We start from the raw sequence: 11,434 nt of genomic DNA on the forward strand, positions 1-11,434 counted from the left end.
GAACATGTATAAGTCATGAAGAAAGCAATAGCAACATACTAAACAATCGGGTGCTAAGCTAATGGAATGGGTCATGTCAATCAGATCATTCAAATGATGTGACCTCGTTAATCAAATAACAACACTTTGTTCATGGTTAGGAAACATAACCATCTTTGATTAACGAGCTAGTCAAGTAGAGGCATACTAGTGACACTAAGTTTGTCTATGTATTCACACATGTATTATGTTTCCGGTTAATACAATTCTAGCATGAATAATAAACATTTATCATGATATAAGGAAATAAATAATAACTTTATTATTGCCTCTAGGGCATATTTCCTTCACAACCTCCCTCGGTGATCTCCAACTTCCTCCTGCTCCTCAATTTCTGTTTGGGGAATTCTTCAATTGATAAATTGAAATGACTGATGGTTAGGTAATTAGTTCACTGAAAAGATAGGCCATTGTCGTTTAATATAGTTTTTGGTCTCATTAACAACACACGTTGGTGTCAAGACGAGCGACATGGCCTGTTATGATCAACAACTTCTGAGTCATAGGATTTGATGCATTATTCTGTGTGAAAAGGGGCAATGAATGCGTGAATTAAGTTTTTTTGGTTTGAAGCAACTAGCAATGTCTATGTATAACTATACTAATAGATGAGAGCATGTGTGCATATGTGGTTTTCAAGGAGAATTATGTGACCGTGGCGTTCGTGCTCGTCAGCGGGACGATGCAAGGCGCAACTCCGACGTGGTCGCGTGGTGGATGTGCGGTGTAGGAAGCGGTTCCTTGCCGGTTGGACGGCGTTCACGCGCAACCCCGGCGTGCAGTGAGTACTGCCTCGGCTACAACCTCCCTCGGTGAGCTCCATCTTCCTCCTTCTCCTCTGCTTTGGCTACTGTATGGGACATGGCCATCCAGAGATAAGAATAGAAGCTCTCCTTCCAGCTCCTCAGCGATTTGGGCTCCTGGCCGTTGGATCTGCGCGCTTGATGCGATCTGAGCCGTCGGATCGAGCCCTGGAACGACCTTGTCCGTCGGATAAAAAATAGTTACTGCTGGAATGAACAGTTTCACCTCGACCGTGCCACCGCGCGTAAATAGCCTACCCCACCGGGGGCATTCTCGCCATTTCGCTTTGTCTGTGGCTGGCGTTCGTGCTAGGGCGATGATGATTAACTGTGGCTGGAATAAGTGTGCCTTTGAGCAATCAAGGCACCTGTGGGTATCAAGTTGGATCCTCCCTGTTGTCTCTAGAATCCTTTTTGATCCTGTGATACCTATTGATCTATCCTTGGATGGTCATTCTTGTTGAGTGATAACCAGGGCAGCTCCATTGTGTAAACAGATTGATCTGGTGATAAGAGATGATGGGGATAGGTTATATGATCGAGAAAAGGCGAATCTGAGCCCACTATGCAATAAAACTGCAGCTACCTCCCCTAATGTGTGTAGTATTGAAGGCAAAAGAGAACTTTTAATGTCTTGCTACTTTAAAATTCCAAAAAGGTGCATTCTTCCTTTGCTGGTTACTGATTCTTCATCTTAAGGTGACCCCATTTATATAGTGGTTCTATCCATCTGATTTGAACTGGGAGAGGGCCACTGATTCTTGATCTTAAGGTGACCCCATTTTTCTATGCCTCATGCTCATGCTGCTCTATGTTCCCTTTTAAAGATTCTTGCTTGCATTTTGGGTTGGTTTTCTGCTCTATGTTCCCTTTTAGCATTTCTTTCTGCTGTTGCTGCATTCCCTTTTTTGTATATTACATGTTCTTTTTGTATCTCATTCTGCATGTAACATAACTAAATAATACATTGAGATGAAAGGTTATATCTGATATCATTGAGAGGAGCAGGCCAACATCCCTACCTCCCTCTTCAACTCCCACCCAACACAATTGTGGTGAGCCCCCCTCTCATTCTGGTTAACTGCAGCTCATCCATGGTTTTGTTTTGGACCGTCTAAATTCTGGTTAACTGCAGCTCATCCATGGTTGTACCTTTTCCTCTTTTTCCCCTTGCAGGTTGGTCCGCTGTCTACAGGTGCTCGTTATTCTGGCCAGTTTGTCGTGCTCTATCTTCGACCACCTCTTTGCAGGTTGTCCCCTTCTCCCCCTCTCTTCTATGCTTTCCAGGCCTAGGCTTACATTTCTTCCTGTATGAAGCGGCTGTTAGATTTTGTTTGGACAATGGATGTATCTGCTTTTTGTTCTCTTATTGGTAGAAGCCTAGCATGTAAAACTATTATCCCCTGCCTTTATTTTTGTGCTTGCTTGGCATTTGGAATTGGGCATTTTGGTCACTTCTATAGATCCTGGTAGTACCTAGCATTTTGGTCACTTCTATAGATCCTGGTTGTGCTCAAATTTACACGGGGTGGCTGTCTCTCTTCTATACTTCTATAGATCAGGTTTCTCCGCTTATGTTTAGCCTTTGTTAGGTATACCTCTTTGCTGTCTTGATGTGCGCATGTGCTACCTTCTAATATTCATGCCTCATTGCATTCTAATATTTTCCTTGCTTGTACTCAGGTTCCAGCTGTTATTTCAATGCATCTTATTCATGGATGCATGCTTTACATGCTCTTCTAGCATATGTTTGTTCTTGTGTTGCTTTCTCTTATCTCCTAACTGCCTCTTGAGTGCAGGAAAATGCCTCAATTAATTAGTTTGTCGCTCCGTTAGTCGCCATGGTCAGATGATGCTTCAGGTTTGCACTTCACATTGAGGTATTGGCCTGGTTACTAGCATAGGTTTTCCTGTTGTGCCGCTTACTGCAATTTCATTATTGATTTGATAGGAAAACTGGTGTTTATCTACATGAGGGACCTGGTTGTATTACCTACTACATGCATCGTTAACTGGGCACCAAAAAACCTAGATTGTGCATCTCTGTTTGTTCATGTGGTGATTATCCTATTGTTTTCGGCATCAGTGAGTTATCTCTTCCCTGTGTTTTTTGCGTGAAGTCTTAGCCAACACCCAAGGTTCTGTTCCTGTGTAATTATTTTGCATTGTTTCAGTTTGTTGTATTACGATGCCTATTTTGCAGTCACACAATCCAAATGTAATAGTAGGGAGAAAGATGATGATGTTGTGCTTTATATAACAATTCAAATTCTAGAGTCGCACTTTTTGTTGATTAATCATTCTGACCAGTAATGATTATTCCTCTTTGTTTTATTGTATTGTTGGCCAATTGTAGGTGTATATTTTCTGTATGGTATATATTATGCGAGTTATTTCTAACGCATCTTGATTTTATTTTAGAATCATCTAACTCAAGCTCATGCCTTTGATCTTTGTTAACTAAAGCTTCTGTTATATTGGATATCAAATTATCTACACTTGAACTTAAGATGTGATGTATCATACTAGATTTTCACTCCTTTAAAAAATCTTAGTTAGCATTCAGATTTTTTTAGAATAGATGCTCCTATATTTTTGTCAGCGTGATGTACTTTGTTTAAATGTTTCTTCCTGGTAGGATCGATTGTAAACAGTGGATGAATGCATACCTTTTCAAGCTTAAGCATTTGATGTTTGGTGATGTGGTATTTTCTCTTTAAAGATGTTCCTACTACTTTCTTTTTTGATAAATAGACAAGTTGGATCCAGTGTATGTCCATGTGTGTGCCTTGGTTCGGTACGCAATGAAATCAGGGAAAGTGGCTTCTGTTTAACATTGTCATGAAAGATACATTCACATGTCTTGAACTTTCTATCTTGGTTCTATTTGTATTGTTAGTTTCAAAAGATATATTCACTTCTTTGCGACTTTTATCTCTATAACATGTCTACTCTTTGTTTAGATATATTTTTTATTCCAGCTATGTTGTTGTGAGGGAGCAGGCTTCTTATGGGGAATGGTGATGATTTCTTGAGCTTTCATTTTGTTCTCCTTTCTATCCCAAACATAGTTTTCGCAGAGTCGATGTATGTGCCGGTTTGCCCGGATAATCCATGTAGCGGTTAGTCTGTTTTTATTCATATAATTACTGGACTCCTATAAAAAACACGGAGATGTACTGCGCTATATGTTCTCTGATCCGTTGAGCCCAAACATGTACAAGTGGATCTGATCATTAGATTTTAATTATATTTTGGACGTTGTCATAGCTAGCAATATATAGTGCAGTTTACTTTCTTTGTCCTCTTGTGGCCACTAACTAAATCTTTTGTGTTTTCTTCTTTTTCTCAGGGCCCTATGCTCCTATAGCTTGAATTAGGGTGGTGCCAGTGATTCACAAGGTAATTTCACCTCCTTTGAAAATAAAGTGTCTCCGTGCTTCACTTTTGGCCACTTTGATTCTAATGCACATATGTGCATTCCTTTTTTGTCATTTATGCGAATTGTGTACTTCTACAATGACAAATCGGTATATCTTAGCTGTATGTTGTTGAGTCATTTAAAATGGATGCAGAACCCTACATTATAAGTTGATCATGCTGATTTATAATACCTCTGATCCATAATAGGTGTCGCAGTTTTGAACATTTTGGATCGGAGGGAGTAGTTTTGTTGCCTACTATTGGTGTAAAGCTCTTGCTCTAGGCTCACACGATCTAATTATTGTTCTATATAGAACACCACCTTTTAGTTTTTTATAATCCCTCAATTTTCTACAGAAATATGTTGCCCCAATATGCCTAATTTTATATTCAGAGGTAGCATTGATGCACTTGCCTCCTTCAAAAGGCCATATGTGTTGCTTTGTGCTACTTCTCTTTCATATCTAGTTATTTAGAAATAGCTATGGTAACCTTTTCTATTGCATTCATTTAGCTGCATTTTAGATTCAATCTGTTTTCTTAACTACTTATTATAGTGTCACATGAACCTTTCTTTTACTGGCCTACATGAACAGTGCGAACACTGGTTCTTTATAAAGGCGTTATAAAGATGTAGGTACTCTTCAAAGCAATTAGAAAGAAATAAAGCCTCAATCAACGTAGTTCAGAGGATAGAGCCCATGGTGGCTACCATTGATGTCTGAATTGTGAAGTACAATCTTCTGCACTTTGCTCTACAGGCACAGTGTTACTAATTTGTGTTCAATCTCAGTATTCCATTTATCTAAATTTTGTATAGTTTGCATAGTGCTTAGGTTCATTAGCTAATTATATTGTTTTTGTAGATCATCCATATTATCATTAGCAAGGTGAAGTCATTCAAGTATTGGCCACTACTATCTGCATTAGCTTCGCCTCAGAAAATAACCTTTTCACTTGGAAGGAGGAAGTAGGAGTTCTCAGTAATGGTTAACTACAAGCTACAGTAGATGTTCTTTGATTAACAAAGACAAATGTCCTACTATTATCGATGTTTCCAGAGCTTCGTTCTCAATTTGTCTGTTATCTCATTATGTTTATGAGCAGCTCCAAAATCTGACACTTATGCTTGCCAGTATGAATTTCTTGGCTATATTTTATAGAACTTATGTCTTGACGCTTTGTACTGAACTTGATGCAGTCCAATTCAAGTCAGTTGTCCTGAGCAAGCACTATGTCTTGCTTTTGGTACACTTTGTGCCTTTATGCTTTGTAGTAAAGTTCAAGGCCAGTTGTCTTGGGAACAACTATACCATGCTTCTGGTATATCATTAATTTGTATGCTCTATGCTAAACTCAGTTATCTGGGCAAGCAACTATATTACTTACTGTTTGTGATCTGTATAAATAAATTTAGCTTGAGTGATTGCTCTGATTTTCTTTGGATGCACAAAATGCTTTATTATATTTGAGTTTTATACGTTGGGTCATTGTGCTGAGCCAGGCACCGGTGCGCCAGGGGGCACTTCCGATCTAGTTGTATTCAACCTGCGATCCTAAATCTAACATCCCCGATTGAGAAGAGGGCTAGGTCACGCCGCCGCCGCCGCCTCCGCCATCACCCCGCCCGCACGCCGCCACCTCCGCCATCATCGCTCGCTGCTGCTCGGACATGAGCACGTGCATCATGGACGCCGCGACATCCACCGGGACTCCTCCCCGCTAAAAAAAACACCCGCACCTTCCCCAGCCCGCACTCGATCGGCAACCCCATCGCATCGCCGTGCCCGCCGCCCAACTGCTCTCGGCCGTCTCCGGGGTTCCGCGGCCGCCACAGCTCTCCCTGATGATGTGGCATCGTTCCTACACGACGCCCCTCCCCCCTCCCATGGATCCTTCCATCTCCAAACAGAGACCTACAGATGGTGAGGTAGGATCCGGCGAGGCCAGGAGTAAACCAGCGACCTCGCTGGCTACACTGTCCAGCACGACGTCTCCACCCGCAACACCACTAGTACGTTGCTGTCCTGGTTGCCGGTCATCGCGGTCTAGAGGAGCGCCCGCCTCCGCCAAGGCGATGGCCGGGGTCGCGAACTCACACAACATAGAGCTAGATGGAGTGGTAGATGTCGGTCCTGCAGAGCAGAATAAGTGTCTCTGCACAAATACACCAGCGATGTTTGACGCGGACACTATATCCATGCTGGCTGTTTACTACAGATTAGACATTAGACATCGGATGTTCAGTGTATTCTACAAATTGACCGCGGGCGTGCAACATTGTTGAAGGGCAAAGGTACTCTAAGAAGCTAAATGATAAACAGGTCACCAACATACTTAGAGCTTCCTTGGGTTTGTGCAGGACATCTCCGATTTCAGTAAGTCAGTTTCACTTTCACAAAGACAGTGGAAAAGCAGAAAAAGGAAAGCACGTGGATTAAGAAATTTCAGCATTGTAGAACTCAGTTGAAAGGGAAAACGAGATTTATAGCATGTAGGCAGAGTGGTGATTTGATTTTTGATGATTGGTACTTTGGTTGTAAGGTCGATGAAGACATGAGATGAATTTGGGTGGGGCAGTGGGTTTGCTCGTGAGGAGGTGGGAAGGACAAAGATAGTGGAAGAACCTTGAGATGATGGTGATATTACTGAATTGGGTCTGTTTATAACTTTGATGAAAAATTATATTCCCTTAGATGGTCAAGGTTCTAGAGCTCATTGCTATGGAAGAAGGCATAGATTTGATTCACGGAATTGCCAGTAGAATTGGAGTGAGCATGAGTGACAATCTCCTACAGACAATACACTCTTTTGAAGCTATGGCTGTGGGGTCGTAAGGCAAAAAATTCCTTGCGCCTCGTCCGGTCTTTGCTGCCGGGCCATGGATGGGTCTTTTCTTATGGACCGTCCATGCGAAAAAAGGTATGAGTGTAGGGGGATCCAATGAACGTGCAAAGAATATCCAACAGATTACCCTTACTACTATATTCCTGATCCACGAATGTCATCTTGGTACCCTTACTACTATATAGCTCTATTTTGTGTGGATCTTTCAGGTGCATGAATAGTAACTTGTGCAAAACTACGCTTCCCTTGTCATTTGATAATTTTTATCTTTATGGTGCTCATAACATATTTTTCATCTATACTTATAGGAGTTTGTTACCTCCTTTTGGTCGAAGAATAAGATGGATAATATATGCATTGCCGACTTAGCTTAATTTTTTTTAACAGAATTTCTATAAATTTTATACAGGTATTGTGTTGAAGTCCGTGAAATAGATTAATGGTCGAGAGTGTTTATAAGTTATCAAGTCGAGCACATAAGTCTGGAAAGTAGCTAAATTTCCTACTGAAAAGTAGATAGAGGTTTCTGAAGACATTGAGACATTACTACATAGTATACATAGCCGTCTTCTGAATTCTATGATTCTTCATACCTTGAGGCTGTTAAACGTCTATGCACCTTTCACTTGATGAGGTACATTCAAATTGGGTTTGTTTATAACTTTGATGAAAAATTATATTCCCTTAGATGGTCAAGGTTCTAGAGCTCATTGCTATGGAAGAAGGCATAGATTTGATTCACGGAATTGCCAGTAGAATTGGAGTGAGCATGAGTGACAATCTCCTACAGACAATACACTCTTTTGAAGCTATGGTTGTGGGATCGTAAGGCAAAAAATTCCTTGCGCCTCGTCCGGTCTTTGCTGCCGGGCCACGGATGGGTCTTTTCTTATGGACCGTCCATGCGAAAAAAGGTATGAGTGTAGGGGGATCCGATGAACGTGCAAAGAATATCCAACAGATAACCCTTACTACTATATTCCCGATCCACGAATGTCATCTTGGTACCCTTACTACTATATTCCTGATCCACGAGTGTCATCTTGGTCCCCTGTACGAGTTGATTACATGATGTCGTGTTCTCAAGTTTTACTCTGAATTATTTATTAGATGCTCGAAGAAATTCACAACTAAGCAATTTTTTCTTCTGTCTTTTTAGTGATGGAAGGTAGATTGAGCTGATAAATTTCTGCACCCACCTTGAGGTCCATAACATTTTCTTAATTATATGCAGCCCAATTCGTATAGATGTATTTGTTTGAGGGAGAGGACTGTCTGCGATCAGAAGAAACAGTATGTGATCATCATGTGTGCGAGAAATGGCAAGAGTATGTGATGAGATGGCAAGAGTATGTGATATGTATTTCTTTCTACACTACTAATATGTATTGACTGTTCATGTTGATACAGTAGGTTCATGATTGATTATGGAAACAATAAAATTACTTGAGAAGGATTTTATGTGTATGTACTTTGAGACTTGAAAGGCTGTTATTGGCAGGGATTCTCTGTCTACTAGAGAGGTTGGTGTCAAATCAACATTAGAACAAGGGCAATATAAGTGGAATGAGGTAAAGTCCTTTTTTGTCTATCTCCATGGTATGCTGATACGTTCAAACCAGCATTTTAAGTATTGATACATATAATTAATTGATTAACTCAAACAAATGAAACTAGACATCAACTACTGCAATTGATCGATGAATATTTGTTAGGTCGTAGTATCTAATCTAACATCTAGAAGGGAAAAAATCTGATGAACATTTTTTCACAAGGTTATGTATATCTTTAAAATGTGGCACAGAGAGCAGAAGGTCTTAAATACTTGCAAATCCTCAGTTTTAAGAGCAGCACCTGGATCCAACAAACCAAATATGCAAGCACGCAAGACAGTGATGTTTTTTCCTCCATTAGTCAATCTTCTTTTTCTAAGTCGTATTTAGTTAGGTAGGCACCTATCTAGATTTTCTGAGAGACTGGCTACACGGTTGAGTTATCAGATTCAGATCCATCTTCTCTTCTTGCTGCATCTTCTCGCATTGCTGTTCGCATGTTATCTGTGCTCCTTTATATCCTTTCATAGTGTATCTTCAGATTTTTTTTTCATATGGCTGCAAACATCCCTTACTCCATGTCAGCACTATGCCACCACCGTTCTACTATTGCTATTCAGTTCACTTCACATTCAACTTAATAGTAACAAAAAGGTAAATCTGTGGAGTTAGATAATACAGTACACTACTTCTCAATAGCTGCATAAAGAATCAATAGCCTTAATAACTTATATAATTTTCTATTGTGTTTAATTTTCATTCATTCTAATTTTCTTTCTCAGAGATCTTTAATTAGCGATTATGCCGGCCTTTTTTCATTCATCAATTTTGATCTGAAATCTTATCCCAATACTTTTGACCATTACTGTACATCGATTTCAACAACAAGAATTGTTTCAACTTGCCATGTGGAAAATCAAGTAAGAGCATATCCATGTTTAATTATTAGTTTTTTTCGAGAATGGTACGGAATTTACAAACTGAAAAAGTATTAATTGTTTGAAATAATTGTTCTGATATGGCTGTTTGACTGATTGCAATGTTTTTTAGTGGTAGTTTTTTTCTAACTGTCTAAGCATATATTTCTTATCCACACGGTGGTGTCGATGGCCGTATTGTCAGCCGATGGCACGCCAGCACCCTCCTCGGCGGCCTCAACCGGCACGGCCTACTACGGCGGTGGTGGTCCATGGCTTCGAGGATCCTCCTCCAACGCTAATTTTTTTGGCATTTTGGGAAGAACCACGATTTGTACTGCGTACTGCACCGGAGAAGGACATGGGAATCTGAGCTAAAAAATATTCTAAAAAAACACCTCAAAGTAAAAAAAGTTCGTGTTTTTCTGAACAACAAAAAATAAAATGGATTGATAAAAACAATTCGTGTTTTTGGATGAAATGAAAGTGCAGAGCTGAAATAAGTAATGACAAACATTGTTACGGCACGTCCGAATTTCATGGTACAAAAGAAATACTCAGTCTAACCTTACTTTGACGTTTGCAAAAATTGGATTATAAAAATGCTGCAAATTGGATGAAAACGTTTGCAAAATTTGGATTTAGAAAAATAAATACTCATTGTTATATTTTATTTTTCGCCCGATGCAACGCACGGGCATTTGCACTAGTAAAAATCTAAAAATACCAAAATAACTTTTCACCGTCTAAATAAAATATTTAGAATAAGATGAACATTTTCTTGGCCCTAAAATGCAATTTAAAAAAATGCATATTCTTTTCTAATTCAAATAAAATCGCAAATAAAATTCAAATAAAATCATTTATTTGATTTTAATATTTTTCCTTCAATATCTCATTTTTTGGAGAAGTCATATTATCTCCTCTCATATATTTTAGTAAGAAATATATTCGGAGAGAAAAATTATTAAAACCAAAATGATCCCTGTTTCAATATTTGATAAAATGCAAATATGAAAAACGTGAAATCCCCAACTCTATCCGTGGGTCCTTGAGTTGCTTAGAATTTTGAGGATCGCAAAACGAAAATGCAATAAAATATGATATGCAGGAATGATCTATATATAACATTCCAAATTAAAAATTTGGGATGTTACAAACCTACCTCCCTTAAGATGAATCTCGCCCTCGATATTCGGGTTGGCTAGAAAACAGGTGTGGGTGGTCTTTGCGTAGATCATCCTCTCTTTCCCAGGTGGCTTCATCCTCGGTATGGTGGCTCCACTGAACTTTGCAAAACTTAATAACTTTGCTGCGAGTAACTCGGCTGACAAACTCGAGAATCTTGACAGGGTTCTCATATGTAAAATCACTGTCCAACAGAATTGCTTCTAGGGGCATTTTATCTCTTAGAGGAATATCGGCCATCTCTGCATGACACTTCTTCAACTGGGAAACGTGAAACACATCATGTACTCCTGATAGTCCTTCGGGTAACTCCAACTTGTAGGGAACCTCTCCCATGCGTTCCAAAACTCGGTATGGTCCTACAAATCTCGGGAATAACTTTCCTTGAACTCCAAAACGCTTAACTCCTCGTAGAGGTGACACACGCATATATGCTTTATCTCCGATTTCATAGACTACCTCCTTGCGTTTTGAGTCTGCATAACTCTTCTGTCTGGACTGAGATACCTTCAGTCTATCTCGAATCAACTTAACCTTCTCCTCGGACTCCTTAATCAAATCCGGTCCAAACAACTGGCGGTCTCCAAATTCATCCCACATCAACGGTGTTCGGAATCTTCTTCCATACAGGGCTTCAAACGGTGTCATCTTCAAACTAGCCTGG

At 39.8% G+C, this 11,434-nt stretch overlaps 1 long non-coding RNA gene across 6 annotated transcripts; it reads left to right on the forward strand.

Moving 5' to 3' along the window:
• Nucleotides 1–1,013: 1,013 nt before the first annotated feature.
• LOC125517371 lies at nt 1,014–5,575 on the forward strand. Of its 6 annotated transcripts, none has more exons than XR_007287578.1 (6): nt 1,014–1,897; nt 2,019–2,722; nt 2,794–2,927; nt 3,481–3,547; nt 4,195–4,244; nt 5,152–5,575. It is a non-coding gene; the product is annotated as an uncharacterized LOC125517371 (long non-coding RNA). The 6 variants fall into 6 exon arrangements; XR_007287579.1 differs by having other exon boundaries at nt 2,019–2,703; XR_007287573.1 differs by lacking the exon at nt 3,481–3,547 and having other exon boundaries at nt 1,081–1,897; nt 2,019–2,092; nt 2,642–2,722.
• Nucleotides 5,576–11,434: the final 5,859 nt, after the last annotated feature.

This window comes from Triticum urartu, chromosome 1, assembly GCF_003073215.2.
Source record: "Triticum urartu cultivar G1812 chromosome 1, Tu2.1, whole genome shotgun sequence".
In the NCBI taxonomy this organism is placed as follows: domain Eukaryota; kingdom Viridiplantae; phylum Streptophyta; class Magnoliopsida; order Poales; family Poaceae; genus Triticum; species Triticum urartu.